Raw genomic sequence first — 17,912 nt, 5'->3', positions numbered from 1 at the left:
TGTAGTCTACATCTGTTGCAGTGAGAGAATTAGCCCATGTTATCCATCGCGGATGCAATGCTTTCACGTTTGGAACGCTTGCTTTGGTAACAGTCTCTAAGGTTGGTACTGGAGTCAGAACAATTATGCGTTTCCCCTGAGCTAGTGCTCATTTTCTCACTACAAAGCAAAAACCAAAGGAAATGATGGTCGGAGTGTTGAACATTGCAAGCACTCACCCCCAGTCAACTGATCTGGGTTTAATCCATCACCGTTCTTTAGCCCACTCTGCCACCCCAGTTCAGACATGGCCATATGCAAATCAAAGGCAATCTTTAGTACATACCTATAGGGAACCAAACCAGGAAACTCAAGTGACCCTATATGGCCAGAAGGCAGTGGGTAACTATCAATGCGGTAACTGTAGCGTCTGTGTCCTTTGCATGACCGGAAAGGAGGTGGTACAGAACGGAGTAAGTCACAAAATCACCACCCTTAACAACTGCAAAAGTAAGAATGTGGTGTATCTCATCATGTGCCCTTGTGGATTGGGATACATTGGGGAGACAGCTAGAGAACTGCGTGTCAGACTATGTGAGCACCGTTCGGCCCTCAATACCAAAAAGGAAAACGCCCCTCTGGTTAAACATTGGCAAATGGCTGGTCACAAAGTGACAGACCTTAAGTGGATTGTGGACAAAAAAGAATTTGGGCCATCTTACAGAGCGCCTGTACCTGTCCTGGCTGTCGAAGGAACAAGAACAGTACTTCTTCTGCCTCTTGCCGGCAAGAAAAAAAAGAGATTTGTCTCCATTGATCTGATCAAACCACACTATGTGGTCGATACTGAATAGTAGGTCGCGTAAGCTTCTGGGTAGCCGCCGATCTCCTCTCACTATCATACAGGAGGATCAGACAGAAAGACTTATAACTTTCGAAGATTCGACTCGAAATGAAGGAATTACCAACAATGGAATGGGACTCATGCCTGTTAAAATTGAAGAGCAACAAAATACCAGTGAAACACAGATCTCAATTTGGCCTAATACCTTACATCTATGTGAATATGTCTCGAAACGAGTCAACAGCCAGTTCTACAAAAACTGCTGAGCTACCAAAGATAGATCGAATAGCATCTGGCTACTTCATCGATTTTCTCTGGATCCGAGTGAACCTAAGTCACTGCCAGCTTCTGTTTCCCGCAAAGAAAAAATATATGATCTCTACCCTTGGCTAAAAAAGACTTAATTTGTTTCTTCCTGGCTACTGCTCTGGATTGCAACTGTTCCTAGTCTTTGGATAGGTGTATTGACTGTCTTTTTCCTGCTCCTGAATGGACATTATCTTCCAGAACGATCCGCAGTACAACATGTGAACTTGGTCCTGCAACCACATGCATAATCTCATCGTGAACAAAGAGACCTGTCCTTTGTGAACATTACAGCTGTTCAGGTTCCTGAAGGAATATTTTGGGATAGGGTTTCATATGGTGTATTTGGTCTCACTGAACCTTTGAAAATACCACGTCTTTAAAATTTCTTTGAATTATATAATCTCCTACAGTACGTTCTCTTGACTGGGACTTTATAACTGTGAATAGTATGCTGTATGATTTAGAACAATCTGCTGCATTCTTTAGTAATGAATTGTATGATGATACATCTGATTTTGACACCATGTATTGTTACCAACATGATGGTCATCATTTTTTGCACAAAGCAAGTATCCCATGTAATGGTTCTAAATACCATCAATGAGAGCATTGCCCAACACCACCGAAAGGTAGTTCACAAACGTTTTTACAGAGGTTTGCTTATTTTTATGGGTTTAACACTTCAGACCCGACCTCATCTTATTATATGTTTGCACCTACAACTGCAAAGAAAACTATGCTCACCAACACGAAACAGATATACTCTGCTTCCTATGTTTCCCAGCTGTCTTTATAAGGTTTTGAATTTTGGAGGACACCATAGACACAAAATCTGTCTGGGGCGCTAAAGATTGGCAGGTTCAGGGAACTGACGCTTTATATAGAGCATGCCTCATTCCACAGCAGATCATCTTCCTGAATGACACTGTGCAACAGACTTCCTCTCTTGGGTTAGCTAAGATAAAGGATTCAAACACACCTCGCATTTCCTCACATACACACTTAGAGGGTTGGCAAAACTATACACACCACAGTGAAGATACGCTAGATGACATTATACAAGATGCTTCATACAATTCTCCTGACCCCAATTGGAAGGGACGGTTGGTTTGGCATATCAATACAAATAGGTGTCAGTTAAGATTCAGAGGTTCTACCAAAGTGTTTAGTATCCATAGGCCTGACCACCATTACGAACAATGAGAACACTCACAGTGTTGACATCTTACAGTTTTGGAATGTTATGTCTAGAGTGGCTAAAAACCTCAACACACTCCCAGGTGAAACAGCACTTGCCCTTACTGTCAGATGACATAGATCTTAGTGATTTTTTGTTAGGTCCCCAGAAACCACACCGGAAGCGCTTCTTATACGTTATATATAATGTAGTATGGAAAATTTCACAACAGGAGGCTGCTGTGAGATAGTGGGAGAGTGACAGGATAAACCTCGAAAAGGCTTTGGCTGTGAACGAGAGCGGCATGATCTCACACTACCATCCAGGATTTATTCACTGGGTAACATTGTGTCTTCTGTAATAGATATAATGGAACAGGATTTGTCTATTTTCCAAGATGGACAATCGCATTCTATTATTAAGCTGGACGCTACAATCATTGTGTTCTGGTCATGTTTCCTGTCGGTATATCAACAGTAGCTCTTTGTTTTCTGGATACAATCTAACAGAAAGACAGACAACATGGCACGCAGAGTTTCAAAATATACAATACTGTACATTGAAAAATTGGACCAATTACCTTTTACAGTGGTAGAACCACCCTCCACAGAATGGTTAATCCATGGCCATATTACAATGCCAGTCTCGACATTCAAATTTCAATATTGTCTTCAATATCACCAATGATGCAAGTATGAAGCGTTGGATAATGAATACATACATGAATTTTGGGAATTACCGTACAGATTTAAAAGCGGAAATAAGGACACTGAAGTCTTTCTCAGCGGTTCAGACTGTGAGAATTCATTAAGTGGGTCTCTAATTTGGCAGAATGTTATGCTTCATGGAGCTTGTAATGCATCAGTTGCAAACCTATCATGTCACTTGAAGGGATCCCAAGCTGCTGTATTCAAACTGCTCTCAAATGGGAGTTATATGATGTTGAATGATGAAGGTTGTTGTGGGATGGTGCCAGGAATCGCATATCTAGTCACAGAAAGTTCCAGGATTACTTGTTGTATGCAAGTATTATTTCCACCGACCCACACAGTCAGGGAGTTGCCGCTACGGACTTTGTTGAATGTTTCCCTTATACGGTTTGATTCTCTGAGCAGACTGAAAGCCATGTTTTACAGAAGGATGTGGCCTTAAGTCTTTTGATCTACAGGTTTCAAGGTCTTCAACTGAGATACAGTTACTAGTCGGAACTAACTTCCCGCTCCATTTCAGGGAAATGGTTCATCGTATCTTTAACATGTCTGGTAGAAGTGGGATAGGACTGCAATTTAAGAGCATAGGTACTGGACTATTGAGCACCTTTCAGACGATCTTTGGAGATATTCCATCATTTATACACTCCGTATTAGGAAGCGTTTTTGGAGGGCTTCTGCTGGTCCTAATCCTTGTAGTGGGTATCCTGGTTTTAATTTTCCAGCTACGCAATGGATGTCCCAGCCTCCAAAGAGATGTAAAAAGCACTCCTGGTGCAACGTTGCCATGAACGCATGGTACTCCATCTGGGCACACCTCAGCTTCAGGAGCTAAGCGAGCATTGGTTCCTATCGTTCGGATCAATTTGTGTTGACTGAGTCTTGCCAGTACTCAGCTGCCTCTTCTGCAGATACAAATGCGCGTTAGACATATGTCTAACTCTCCCATTGGTTGCTCTACTGGACGTAGACATACTAATGGACCCGTTAAAGGCCCACGTATTACAGTGTCCTCAGCATATACCAATGTTGATGTTGGCATTCTTAGAGCCACCGCGGGATGCTTCAGCTCAGGTCGGAATAGACACTGGCTCTGCAACAGGTTCACAGACATCAAATGCTTCCTCAGCAGCGGCTGTGGGAACCAGAGAAGATCACCTTTGCTCCATCGACCTGATCCAAGAGGTGCTACAAGGACCATCGTCTGTGAAGGTGAGCAGCAGTGATGTTGCGTCTCCTACACAGGGCGCATAAACATTTGGCTCTCTGTGCGATAGGAACTATTTGGCCTTTTTCCAAAACAACCCAAATTGGAATTCAAAAACATAATTTTTTGTTTTATTTTCCTCTCTTGCTCTCACTGAGCACTATGGTTTTCAGGCATGCTCATTTGCTCTAACAGTATACTGACTATTTAGAAGACATATAACGTTTTTTAAACTTTTGCATCGTTTTTCACACATACCATGTTTTTTAGATGTTTTTATACTACTATTTTAGCAATGTCTTTTATGCTTTTTTAGACAGACATATTTTAGCATTTGTTAGTTGTATCATCCAGTCATATGAGGAGTGGGTGTTATTAGCCCGAATGTACTCCAATATAGGCCTAGGTAGTTGCACGATCTTTTACCTACATTCGTCCTACCTTGCTCTACATAACATTGCTGGCACTGACTTTTTACCTAGTTAGGTGCTGAATAAATGTTGTGTGGTTTTCTTAGAAAACTAGCCTAATTTATTATACATGAGGATCACAGCAGGATTACCATCTTCTGCATAATAACTGCACAAAAGTCACCGCTATCGTCATCCTGGGCCAACATACCCACAGTGCCCTGACACATCTAGGTAGAACCCCTGAGGGTATCTTTTGGATATATATGTACCACATCTTCGCTGGGCAAACCAGAGGAGGAGCTTCCATGCTGACACACTGACAGTGACACGAGACGCTGAAGTCCCTGCATGCAGATACTCCAGCACGCAGTGGTCTAACGTCCCTTGCGGGGTGTCCAACTCGAGAGCAAGACAGGGTAGTTTGTTCTCTCCCATCAGGTAATGGGGTTGGCTCTTGCCTAGGGGGATTCTTTGCTTTACCCCTACACACATGCTATGTACACTTAGGTACACTTAGCTAGGGTTAGCACCTTAGGAGTACGCATGATTACTGCCATGTATCCATAAGTCTGCATATATTCACTGCTTTAGCGCCATTGTAGAATTCTACCTTTTATTTACGCTGTTTGTGCGTGTAATCGTATACATCTGTTTCTGTCTAATGGTTGTTGCAGCACACGTATTTTATACTAGAATGACGCAGGTTCAATAAATACTTATTGAAAACGTACCCATCATATATTCTGTGTATCTCTCTGAGACTAAGTTAGCACAAGTGACTGAGAGAAAGGTACTGTACTGTTTCAGTGATCCCTAAGGGGTCAGGGTTGTCATGTTCGATAGTTGCCAGAAACTATTTGCTCCTTGGTAAGGTTGTGGGGCTTATAGTGGCACTGTGAGCTAGTTGGTCTACAGACTAACATATCCTTTGGGGTGTCTGTAATCAGTCTGGATACCAATCCCTTAGTTTATGTTGTCTAAACACACAGATCCTATATAGATTTGTAGGAACTACATGACAAGAGGTCTAGCAGTTTTGATTGCCGAATTAGTAGTGCTCTCAGCTATTTGGTCCTTTACCACTGCCTTAGTTGTGAGTTCAATCTCCAGCAACACACTGTCGGACAAGCTGTCTGAGGAGGAGATTTCAATAACTGTAGTGTATCCCCTCCACTGGGGGAGAGCTAATTTGCGTTCACATTTTTGTTTGGGGTCGGTGTTATAAGCAATGTTGTGTCTTTTGGTGGACTTCCCATAGCTGCGAGGTCCTCTGTAAAATCTATAAGGTCCTGTTGTTGGCTTAGGTCAGGAGTATGTGCCTGAGATTTTTTTTCTTGAAAAAGTAATCTATCGAGGTTTTTTTACTGGGTGCTGATTAGGGGTGGGCAGAATTTGCGAAATTCACTTTTGCAAACTATCGCGAAAATGTTAAAAATCTCCGCAAACACGCGGAAATATCGCAAAGACGCGGACGTTTTTTTCCCACCCGTTCGCGGTATTTTCTGCGTGATCGCGGCTCGCCAACTTACCCATGCGGTTGCTCACGGGCGCGGCCATCTTGTTTTCACTTGTCCCGCCCGCTCGCGTTCGATATGATGTGCCCGCGTCCTCACGCTCTCGCTCGCGGTGGAGAATGACGTGTTCGAGATCTCAATCATCTCATACTCTCGCGGTGCATGATCGCAAGAAGAAAGACGTGATCGCGCGACGAATTACGTGATCGCGCGACAAATGACGTTAATGCGGGCGCGAACTGTCGCGAGACAGCGCAAATGGCTACCAACAATCCAACATCTCGTGGAGAACGCAACCGGATCGGGAAAACTTGTCGGCGAACGCGGGGATTCAGGTAAGGCGATCGCACGCACGCGAGAATGTATTTTTTTACAGCGTGAGCAAGAAAAAAAATTCCGGTAAGAAGCGGATTGCGGAAATTATGACATTTTCGCGCTCTCCGCGGAACGTGAAAATGTCAAATTATCGCAATTTCCACGAGCGCAACGGAATTTTTGCCCAGGCCTAGTGCTGGTGTGCCACCCTTACAGATAATCCTTCTTCTTACTGTGTGTCACTGCAGGTGTAAGTGTGGTTGGGCATGCCATGCCATCAGTAACCTCCTCAGCAATGGAGGCATGCTCAGAGCTGCTCTCTGCCTGCCATGCCTGCTGTATAAGCATTGGTGCTTCTCCTTCTACCTTAATCTGGGTGCCCTGACTGTTGTAACTTGCCGTGGGTTTCATGGGGACCTCTCCTTTTTGCCATTGCGCTGGCACACCGCTGATAAAATAATCTATGTGATAGTTTCCACCCCATAAGAAAAGGGCTTGTGCATTTGGTAAGATTTTTTGATCTACCTTTGGTTATCCTTTGTGTCAGTGGGCTCCCTGAAATGGACAGAGACTCAGCCGGAAACATCTGGAGGCACTTAAATAAGTGTAAGGACCACTGGGGCGTATTGCTCTATTACTCTATGCTTATTTGTAAATTGACACATTGGTAGACTTCAAGTCTGACTCTGGAGTTAGTTCATGCGTCCTTATAGTAAACTAGGGATATCGTTGAAGATGCAGTATACGGAATACAGTGCAATGCTATATAGCTGTGGTTTGGTGCGGTGGCTCCTGCAACCAAACTGGGATGACAGTGGGTTGTGCAGGATTTGCAGAGGGTTACAGCAAAGGGTAAGCAAGCACATTTTGCAAATTGCAGACCCTCTGATTGGGCAAGCTGTTCCAACCCAATGCCACCCACTTCCGCTCCAAGCGAGGGAAAGCCACAGCTCTAGCCTTACCTGCAGAGGCCTCGGACGTCGCGGCAGTCCACTCTGGTTTGAGTCCACTCTGGCAACAACTCAACTGCACTGCCCTGGGCCATGGAGGAGGATGGGGCAATGCCCCATGGTTCCACTGGAAGCTGCTGGAAGCCTTGCATCAGGAAACAGCCATTACATCACATGCATAATAACGCATGCGATTACATCGCGGTTGTTACAACAACGGCATTTCTACATTGCAGTACCATTACAACGCAAGTCATTACAACGACTTGTTGTAGGGGGCGCTCTAAGCGAAGGAATAGTATAAGTTACTATTCCAACACCTTCCCTACTGTTGCACACACTGGAGTTGGAATAGTAAATTATACTATTCCAACATCCAGTGCCACCTACAGTATGTCGTTGTAACAACTTGCTTTGTAATGGTACTTCGATGTAACAACGTGGTCATTGTAACGACCGCGTTGTAATCACATGCGTTGTAAACGCATGTGATGTAGTGGTATATATTCCCTGCATCTCACCCTGTTTCGTTTAGTGCATCTGGCTCGGTTCATAAGTCCGGAGTGCCTGCTAAATAGCGTCTGAGGCCTCCTGCTCTGCTGCTGGTGTCCAAAAACTGGGGGTTTTCAGGAAGATGCCAAGGGGGGAATGAGAGAGCCAGGCCGGAGCACACTAGTGTGACCTGCAAGCTGCACCCAGAGCTAGTTGGGCCACTTCCTCATGGCCACCGGGCTCATTCTTCATGTTGGCTGACTACAGCCTTCACGTTTGCTCTTCCGCAATGTGCAGGCAGATTCAAGATCAGCAGAGAACCGAGCAGGGAGCAGCACTCAACTCCCAGCTCCCCGCTTCCTGTGTTGCCCCCAGTGACCTTGAGATGGAAGGGGACAAAAGAGGGTAGCATGTAGCTGGTAAGTGGCTGCCAGGCTCCGAGGCTTAAAGCGTAATGCTCCTCCCCAGGTTCGGAAAAACCGGAAGCGATGCAGTACTCCGATGGCACCCCCGCAAACCTAAGCTCTGTGTTAGGCTCCGCTCCCCTTTGTTCAGCTGAGGACTGTCCAGCCAGGTGAAGTCAAGAGCTGAGGCTGAAAAGAGACCTCGGGCCCACAGACAGGAGCCGGGAATCAGGAATAGACAGCCGAGGCACGTGATAGCACCTCCCCTGAAACAACAGCAGAACTACAGCGTGTGATGTCAGATCCTGCAGTCACACTCAGACTTTTACAAATCTTTGTTTGCCAACTGCTGTGACAGCTCTTCTTCTGTCAATTACTTGGTACAGTGGGTTCCCGGCTTTGAGGCTTCCCTTGCTACAGACTGTCTGGTATTCATGGCCCTATGGCCATGCCTGGGCTGCAGGTGCTGTGTCTGCCCAGCAATGACCATTTATTTCCCCTTTTGTTTGCTCTCAGATGTCCCTGTCATAAGGCATCCCAAGGACCTTGTTTGGGCCATTGTCCTTTTATATTCTTGTGACAAGATATTTATTGTTGACCCTTGTAGCTCCCTGCCATGCTGATGGTGGTTTTCTGACCTCTGACAGTTCCAATGCCCCCATGATGTTCAGGAGGAACATGTCAATACCCACGCTACAAGGGTAAACCTTTTTATCTGTGTAATAGCCAGTCATCCCATCCCATGCCATTGCAAAACTAGCTCATTGTTATGTTCAACTTCCACCTAGATCTCTCTACTGCTCCACTTGCTCAATGCCTCTCACCACCATATCAGCCGGATGTACCATCTGCATCTCGCACCACAGGGAGGAGCTGGGTCCATCTGATGCCTAGTTTGCCAGACAATATAACCTTGGTGTTTTGCTGCCATATGCCACCATAGAGCTTCCTGGCTCAAGCCCACTGCTATGCCCGCAAGATGTACGAGTCTCCTACTATCCACACTGGTTTTTTTTTCTCCATCCCCTGCGATGAGAGAGTAGCCCTGCCATAGTACGCTGCAGGCCTGATGTATGACTAAAACATTGAAGTTTTCCACCTGTGCATGATCTCTGCATCTGCCATGCCATGCGCGGCTGCCATTGTGGCTGCCCCGATGCAGAATGAGTGGGACCCAACGCATGCCAATGTAAAGCCTGCCTTTGCCAGGGCCTGGTGCAGTAGTGTGGTGAAATGGAACCTGCTGAGGTAGATACTGACCTTGTTTATGAATAGTGGGAGCCGCTTTCGACCCTGGCCTGTATGAAGCTTCTGGGTATGCATACTAGGCTGTGCTTACTTGCCACAAGACACTCCAGCCGCATGTGCTTCCATTTCCCTTCTTGGTATCTTTTTGACCTTCTCATGTGCACCACCAGGTGCATCTCCCCTATGTGTATGTCCCCCACCCGAAGGCAAGCCATGCCCGGATTTACCCGTGATGGTGCCATCAGATCGCTCACCCTGAACGGGTCAAAGAACGCTAGGGCAAAGACTGCCCTGAACAAGTGTGTTACTTTGCTGATCTACATTTTCCTGGTAGGGTCTGTAAGATCGCCTTCAGTCTCTCAAAATCAATTGGTAGTCTGGTGTCCTGATTTTGTGGGTCATGCAGTCTCAGATCTTCCTCACCACACAGCAGTAAAATGGGTTTGTTGGGTCTACTCTCCTTTACAGTTTTACTTGGTATGCTATGGCGCTCAGATGTGACAGTTTCCAAGCTCTGGATTTGCACTGTTAAAAGGCCCCTTGTATGGACCCCTCTACCTTGATACTGGTGCACGTTTGTGCGTCCCCCATCACCTCACCTAGGTGCTGTCATCCTATTGTCCGCCCATGGCGCCAGTTGTCGGAACCAGTCCCGCTGAAAGCGAGAAAGAGCATCAGTGATTGTGTTGTCACATCCTGACACATGCCTAGCTTTAATTGCTATGTTGCTCTGAAGCTGGCAGCCCACTAGGCACTGGAGCAGCCCTAGTAGTCTTGGGCAGCGTGCCGCCCCTAGGTTTATCGCTTGGACCACTGCATGGTTGTCTAACTATAGTGTCACCTGTTTATTTGCCAGGCACTATCTCCACAGTCTAAATACCACAACTTTTGGGAATAACTCAATCAGTACCCCGTTTATATCAGGCCTGTCTCGTGGCAACTCTAGGACCACTTGGAAGTGCACCATGGCACACCTAGGATGGCACCAAAACCTTTTCTACCTGCTGCACCTGGGTACAGGCTCAGCTGCTCTGCTATCACACAGGCTTCCCGCCATACTAGGATTCCATTGAACATGATCAGGGAGCTCTACCACTGTTGAAAGTTCCTCTTGACCTCTGAGGTCAGCCTGACCCTGTGATACTTTCATGTGATGCCCTTTGTTAGCAAGGCCAGCTGCCTCACGAATGTGAGCCCCGCTGGGATAACCCCAGGAGCAAAGTTAAGCTTCCCACGCAGCTGTTTTATTTCTTTGAGTGCTGCCTTTTTCCAGCCCATTAGCACTTCGATATCTTGCATTAGGTCTGCTAATTATTTGTCCGGGAGCCTGCTTACCCGCTCTTTTGAATCCAGCTCTATCCCTAGAAATGTCAGACGTGTGGTGGGGCCTTCAATCTTCTCCTGCCCTAGTGGGACCTTGAGCTGCTCTGTCAATGATTTGACTTGCTCAACCATTACAATGCATTGTTGAATGTCAGTAAATAGGAAGTTGTCCAAATAATGTAGCCCCCCTCCCTCTGGGCAGCTTTCGCCTAGTGCCCCTTCCACGAACCTGATAAATGCATCAAAGTACGCACAAGATATTGCACGGCCCATGGGCAGACATTTACCATAGCAAAAGGCTCCATCCAATTGGAAATCCAGGAGTTCTGGATGAAATGGGAAGGGGTGGAAGGTGTCCTCTATATCTGCCTTTGCCATCAGGGCTCCCTTACCCATTGCCCTTGACATGTCAATTGCCTCATCCAGCATGGCGTATGTGACTGAACACCTCTCCTGGTCGAATCCATCATTTACTGACCCTCCTTCTGAGTAGGACAGATGGTGGGTGAGCCGAACTGTCCTGTCTCCTTTTTGAGTATGACTCCTGTGGGGATCCTATAAAGTCTTTTAGGGGTGGCTTCTCAAATGGGTCAGCCATGCGACCTAGATCTCCTTGGCCACCTTCCATCTAGCTACTTTGGCATTATCTATGACTGATTTAAGGTTGTTGCAGTCTCCCTTCCACCTGCCCTACGTAAGGTATGCAAAAGCCATTCCTGGAACCTCCACTAGCAAGTGTGCTTTGTCTTCCTTATGGTAATGGTTGAGCAACTTTGTCAGACATCAGCATTAAATTAGGGTGGGTGCTAGTCCTTGCTCCCCCATGGTCACCTTCTTTGACTCGCCGTTTCTTTTTGAAGGAGCACATTTTCTCATTACTCCCCTTTCCCTTCCTGCATTCGCTGGCCTCGTGGCTCCCCCTGCAACTGCTTCAAACCACCCCCATTTGTACTCGCCCTGTTCAAACTTTCAACAAGCTGCGGACTTTGACTGTGCCTGCTTGCTACCCGTTGCTTTGTCTCCATTTGCTACCCTGATGGTACCCTCTGCTTGTTCCGTATGAATGAAAGGACTGTTTTGTGTGTGTCCACACCCTCTCGAAAAGCGACCATGTGTTCTGTGAACCCTGTTACATCCTGATGGTCCTAATCTATGATGAGCCATGTCGGCATTTTAGCTCTAATGCCCTTATTTCTGAGAGTGAGAGCGAAAATGGAGAGCCCGATTAAGAGTGCCAGTTGATGTGCAATATCTGGTATCCTCTGTTCTTCGGCTGTCTTCAGAGAATTAACTCACCCAGGGCCGGATCAGACAGAAGCAGTCGATCTCTGCTCGGGCTGAGTGCAGGGATACACAATTTCATGGGATACCAAACAGAGCTTATGCTATGAATTACCTGACATTTCTCTAATACTGGAGCCACTGCTAATCAAGAAGTGCAGGAAGCAAATAAATGCTAGTTAAATGCATACACAGAGTTTGAGTGAAAAAATGGAATTTTTATTTTCTAAGAAATCGCAAGTAGTACAAAGTTTTACAAACGTGAAAATAGCTGAAAATTAAAGGCACGTAGTCGGAGTGAAAGAATGGAATTTTTATTTTCGAAGAGATCGATTCAGATAGTAAAGGAAACCATGGGAGACAGTATGGCAGAGAAAGGAACATATATTCCAAGTTTTTAGATTGCTATGTGTGACATTCTCATAATTTCATTGTAATTATGAGTGACATTTTGACAACTATGAGTGACACTTTCTCACAAGCAAAGTCAAGCAATAAAGATGAGAGAAGCATATAAATATCAGAAATTACACCCATTTCACCAAAGAGAAACTCTAAGAAGATCTTAAAATAACTGCAAAGCACCAGATATGAAAGGGCACTAACTTAAAATACGTGAACCGGCCCAGACAGCAGCACGGACATTGGCAAGGCTCAGGAGAGTGAGGTGCACACCTTACAGCCAGCCAGGATGCTGTTTATTTCAAAGACAGTACGGTTTAATCAACCCGAATAAAAATGAAAACTTAGGAGTGCAGCGGAGTGGTGTCAACCAAGGTCAGTGTGCCAGTACCTGCCCCACTCTGCAGCACCAGATCACACCAGCAGGCTGCAGCTGTCACAGAGCTACTAAAAAAAACAGGCTCGTAAGTGACATAGCTGCTGGTTGCGCTGAAAGTTGAACTGCACCATTACCGCTGCTCCTCATTACCATAACCAGGTATCAAATTGTCAATGCTAGGGGCCAGACTCACTCTGCTAGACAGGTGCCAACAGACTGAGGCTCTGGGGAGTCTGCATCCATCCTGGTGACTGACCCTAGGGCTCAGCTTCCAGCTTGTTTACGTGTAGGCTGCACTCACCTGCGGCAGCCTCGTGTGCATGCAGGGGGTGTGCCCAGCAGTCCTATGCAGAAGGGAAGTATGAAAGCGGGAATGCTGCGTGGAGAGGGGGCGAGTCTATGGGTTTCTCTGGTGTTTTTTGAGGATGTGGGGGAAAGATTTCAGGTGTAGACAGCTGTCTCACTCAGGGTCCCTTACTTCCTGTGGCACTGCAGATCACTGCCGTTTATCTGCTGTGGAGCAGCATGCCATTTGCAGGGTTAGGTGAGAAGTGCAGACCCCTTCACCCCTGTGGTGTCCATTACCTGCTGAGTGTGTGAGTATAATCCCTAATTTTTTCTCTAGGCCTGCTCTGTGTGAATTCAAGACCAGGTTTCAAGGTGGGAGTGCAGGTTCCCTTACCGGCTACTAGTGTAGGCTCACTCTCTCCCTCCTGGGTGCTGCTGTCTTCGGAGTCAGCTGCAGTTGCGCTCCTCCAGGAGTCGAGTTGACGACTCCTTGCTGGCTGCGCCACAGCATGCATTCTGAGATGTGCCTGCCTGGCTGCTGCTCAGTGCTGCCTGTAGGACACCACCAATCCCACAGTGGTCCGGACTGGGACAGGACCAGCTGCGGGTCAAAAGACTGTCACATTATTCAGTGACTGCCGCGTAGCCCGCTCGCACTGCGCCAGCCCACAAATCTATAAAGAGAGCGAGTCTCTTCATTGAAGCTGCGGGCCATCATTTTAACACTGACTGTGAGGTGCCATCATGTGACGAGTCTCACAGTGAGTCACACAGTTAACCTGAATGGATTTCAAGGGTTGAGGGGAAGTGAATAAACTTTGTTAGATTGTAGCCTCTGCTCTCAACCTCCCTAAGACAGTCACAAGCTGAGCCAGCCGCCACAAACCTGCACAAGGTGCTGCAAGGGGAAGTGCCTGAAATTGGTATAGATTGTTTTCCACAAAAATGGAAGAAAGGGCTGGTGGGTTTCGGCCATAGGGATGGTGAAGTAAGCACCCTTTAGGTCCAGTTTGACTAGCCAGTATCCCTCTAATAGTAGATCTCTCAGGAGGTGGATGCCCTTCATCTTGAAGTGCCTGTAGACCAAATATTTGTTTAGTTCTCTTAAGTTTATGACAGGTCTCCAACGCTTTTCCTTTTTTTGTACAAGAACGAGAGTGCTTAACGCTTCTAAGGGGACCTCTATTATCGCTCCTTTCTGAAGCATGGAGGAGATCTCCTCTATTATTTTTTGTTGATCTAGAGAGAGAGGCATGTCTCTCTGGAAAGAAGTTTGTGTAGGTGTATGAGTAAAATCTATCATGAATCCCTTGACGGTGTTTAAAACCCAAATGTCTTGAGTGATCAAGCTCCAATTGTGAAAAAGTATTTGAGTCTGCCACCCACTTTTTTGGGAAAAGAAGGGGAAGGGAGAGGGGGGAGAGTACTCACTTGAAGGGATGTTGGAGTGGGAAGTTCTGTGGGATCTAAATCCTCTGTTGCGCTGTCCTCTCCCTCTCTGGGGGAAGAATTGCGGTACGTTGCACTGCTGGTAGCCTCTTCCGTAACCACGAGATCGAATAGGGCCTATGATTAAAGCGGCCGGAAGAGAGGCCCCTTCTTCCGGCCCTGCCATAAAGGTTAGGATTAAACACTCTGCGCATATTTTGTTGGGCCTTGTCCAATGCGGTGAAAGTAGAAACGTACTTGCCCAAAGATTTAATGAGATCTTCCCCAAAGAGTAATCCTTTTGGGTTTTGTGAGGGTTCTTTGCCCACCATATCACTGAGTTTGGGATTTATTTTGGTTAGAACGACTCTTCGTCTTTCTGCGTTGAGGCTTGTATTTGCATTACCTAGGAGTATCAGTGCCCTCTGACTCCAATCTCTGATCAGATCAGTATTAAGAGGTGTGCCATTGATATGGCTTTCTTCTGCGGAATCTATGATTCTGGCTAAAGGACCCAGTACGTCGAGAAGACGGTCTTGACAACCTTGAAGGGATTTTTCCATCCCTTTCCTTGGATCTCGTCCGAGCTTGAAGAGGAATTTAATCAGCTCGGGGTCCAAGTTGGGGGTTTGGCAGGTCTTGTCTTCGATAGAAGGTCTAGAGCATTCGGCTCTAAGAATGTTCCGAGTTCTCTCTCTAAGAGGTTTCTTACCCATTTTTTAAATAAACTTAGCAACGTGTTCTTGTGGGGACCACTCGGAACTTCCGGGATGTTTGATGTTTAAAGGGCAAAACATTTCTTCCCCCAAGGGGTCAAGGATATTGTCCTTTGTGGATGATGGTAGTTCCTCATCTGGACTGTTAAATTCTTGATCGTCCTCATCAAGATCTAGGACATACTCGTCAGGTATGTCTGAGGACCCATCATCATTAAACTCAGTGTCTCCCATGTTGTAGTGAGCACTGTGATATTTTGTGCCGCTAGGGACACCCAGATGTTTTGTGCCACCAAGGGCACCCGAGTAAGTTGTGCCGCTAGGGACACCCATTGAGTTCGAGGTGCGGGGACCTCCATTAAAAACTGAGGTGCTAAGACCTCCCAGATTTGATGAGGGGCTAGGACCTCCCGCAGTGCTATTAGGGGTCACTTGATAAACATTTTTACTTTTTTTCAATCTCTGTCCCTTAAATGGGTGGTATCGTCAGGGTAGTGTGTGTTCAAAATTTCTGTGATCTCGTCCTGGTCAGTGGGGAGTGACCTTTCAGAGGACATGACCTGAGTCAAGGTCTCAATCATGCAGGACCTCATCTCCTTATGTAGCATTTTTTTAAGTGCTTCATTATCAATACTGGGAGTAGGGGCGGAAGCGTCATTTGAATCAGTGTCAAACATGGCGCAGAAAGGTGGATTAGGAATAAATTGATTTAGTAAAAAAGGGGGGGTGAACTAGTTTATGAATAATAAATAAATTAAATGAGATCTCTTGTCACTTTCTTTTTTTTTCTAATGATAATAATACCATTAGATGGTACAAGTTTATCAAATTAAGGCTTCACATCAAATGAAGGTTTCACCCCTTTTTTTGCAGTATTTTGTTGTTAAAATAGTACTTGCGCTTTGTATCGTGTTGAGGGCAGCAGCTGATCACTAACGGGGGCTGAGCAACTGACACAGGAGTGCTCGAGCGTATCAGCAGCTGCCCCTAACCATGGTGATGAGCGCGATCGTGTAAGCGCTCCTGAGAAATGCCGGGAAGGAATGTGGAGGAAGAAAGATTCCTGGCAACGGGAGGACGTAGCGCTCCCGTTGCCAAGGGCCTTTCCTCTAAGGTGTAACACGATGCAGGGCCGCGCCGGAGTTCACGGCCTACAACGGAAAGAAAGGCAAACTGTGAACCTCTCAATATTGTAAAAAGAGGGTTAAAAATGCCATAAATCACTTGCGATGCATGAAATGTTAGCGATGGAGTTGATTTCATCTCCAGGAACAAGAGTGAGTAGAAACACGGGAAAAATACAAACGCAATGCTATGAATAAAATGAAATATGATAAACACAATAAAATACTTACCAGATATGTGCCTGAGGAAAAATTGCAATGGGGATTAGGAAAGGTACAACAACGTACGACAGTTGAGAAGGGAATACCTTATGAATATCTAGGGTTTGAAATTGTGAAAAGGAGGGATCTCCATAGATTGGAGATCGGTATAGAGGCAGGGGTTGGGTTAAGCCACATTAAATACCTAAAAATGCGAAAAGATTATAAAGGTACATAGGAATAGAAAAGTCAACTTATCTGCTCAGAGCCACATTTAAAAGAGGCAGATTGTTGATAGCTCATGCCTTTTATGTGTTGCTAATGTTCTGTTCCGGAACCTTTAATGTTGTGATGTATGCGGCTGCTTAGACTGTATTAAAAGAATAATGCATAATGTAGCCTCCGTTCTTGTAGTGAAATTCACGTGTGTCAACAGAACACGTAGCGGTGTAGCACCACTGGATTATTTAGTGTACAGATTTTTTCTTTTCGAAAAAATATAAACAGGAAATAGGACTGCATCTCTCACCCGGATATTTTTTTAACATAATAATTGTTAAACATGTTTTGGGTATGTGCCAGTGTACCTACTGCTGGGTTAAATGTTCAATACCAGTCTTAGTAAAAGGTCATAAAGGCATTTGCTGTGACAGATACAGTCATGCTCTTACGTATGACAACATAAGGTAGCATGAGAGATCCCACAGAGTGTATCCACTCAGAGAGCAAATGGGATTCTGAGATCATCTTCATACCTCGCTTAAGCAAGTACTACATAACCTGTGCACAGTCGATTTGCATCCACAAGAGTGAAGACCAATGCACTGCCAACACACAGCCACAAGTCAGTGACAGACCCTCCACCTCATCCAAACACCTCTTGACTTTTACAACAAAAAGGGGTCGCCCCACAGCTATCCAGGCATTTATCCATGATATCTTGAGGGAGTCCCTGCCTGGCAGACAGCAATGCCCAGCAATCCGAGGTCTAATGTTATTTGCATGTTAGGTGTGTTCTATGACCAGAAATACCTCTGGGTGCAGACCTGCGAAAATATAACTTAAAACGGGAGAAGTCTTTTTTTGAAAAACTTTTTTGTGTGCACTGATTTGCCAACTGTCAGCCTGTTAGGTGAAGTGATGAATACATCACCAGTGTCCTGCTTCACTAGACAATGATGTGGCTACTGACCAGGTTGTGAGCGGTA

The sequence above is a fragment of the Triturus cristatus genome, chromosome 1_2 (assembly GCF_964204655.1).
Source record: "Triturus cristatus chromosome 1_2, aTriCri1.1, whole genome shotgun sequence".
In the NCBI taxonomy this organism is placed as follows: domain Eukaryota; kingdom Metazoa; phylum Chordata; class Amphibia; order Caudata; family Salamandridae; genus Triturus; species Triturus cristatus.
The sequence above is the reverse complement of the archived record's forward strand: the minus strand, read 5'-3'. Positions refer to the sequence as shown.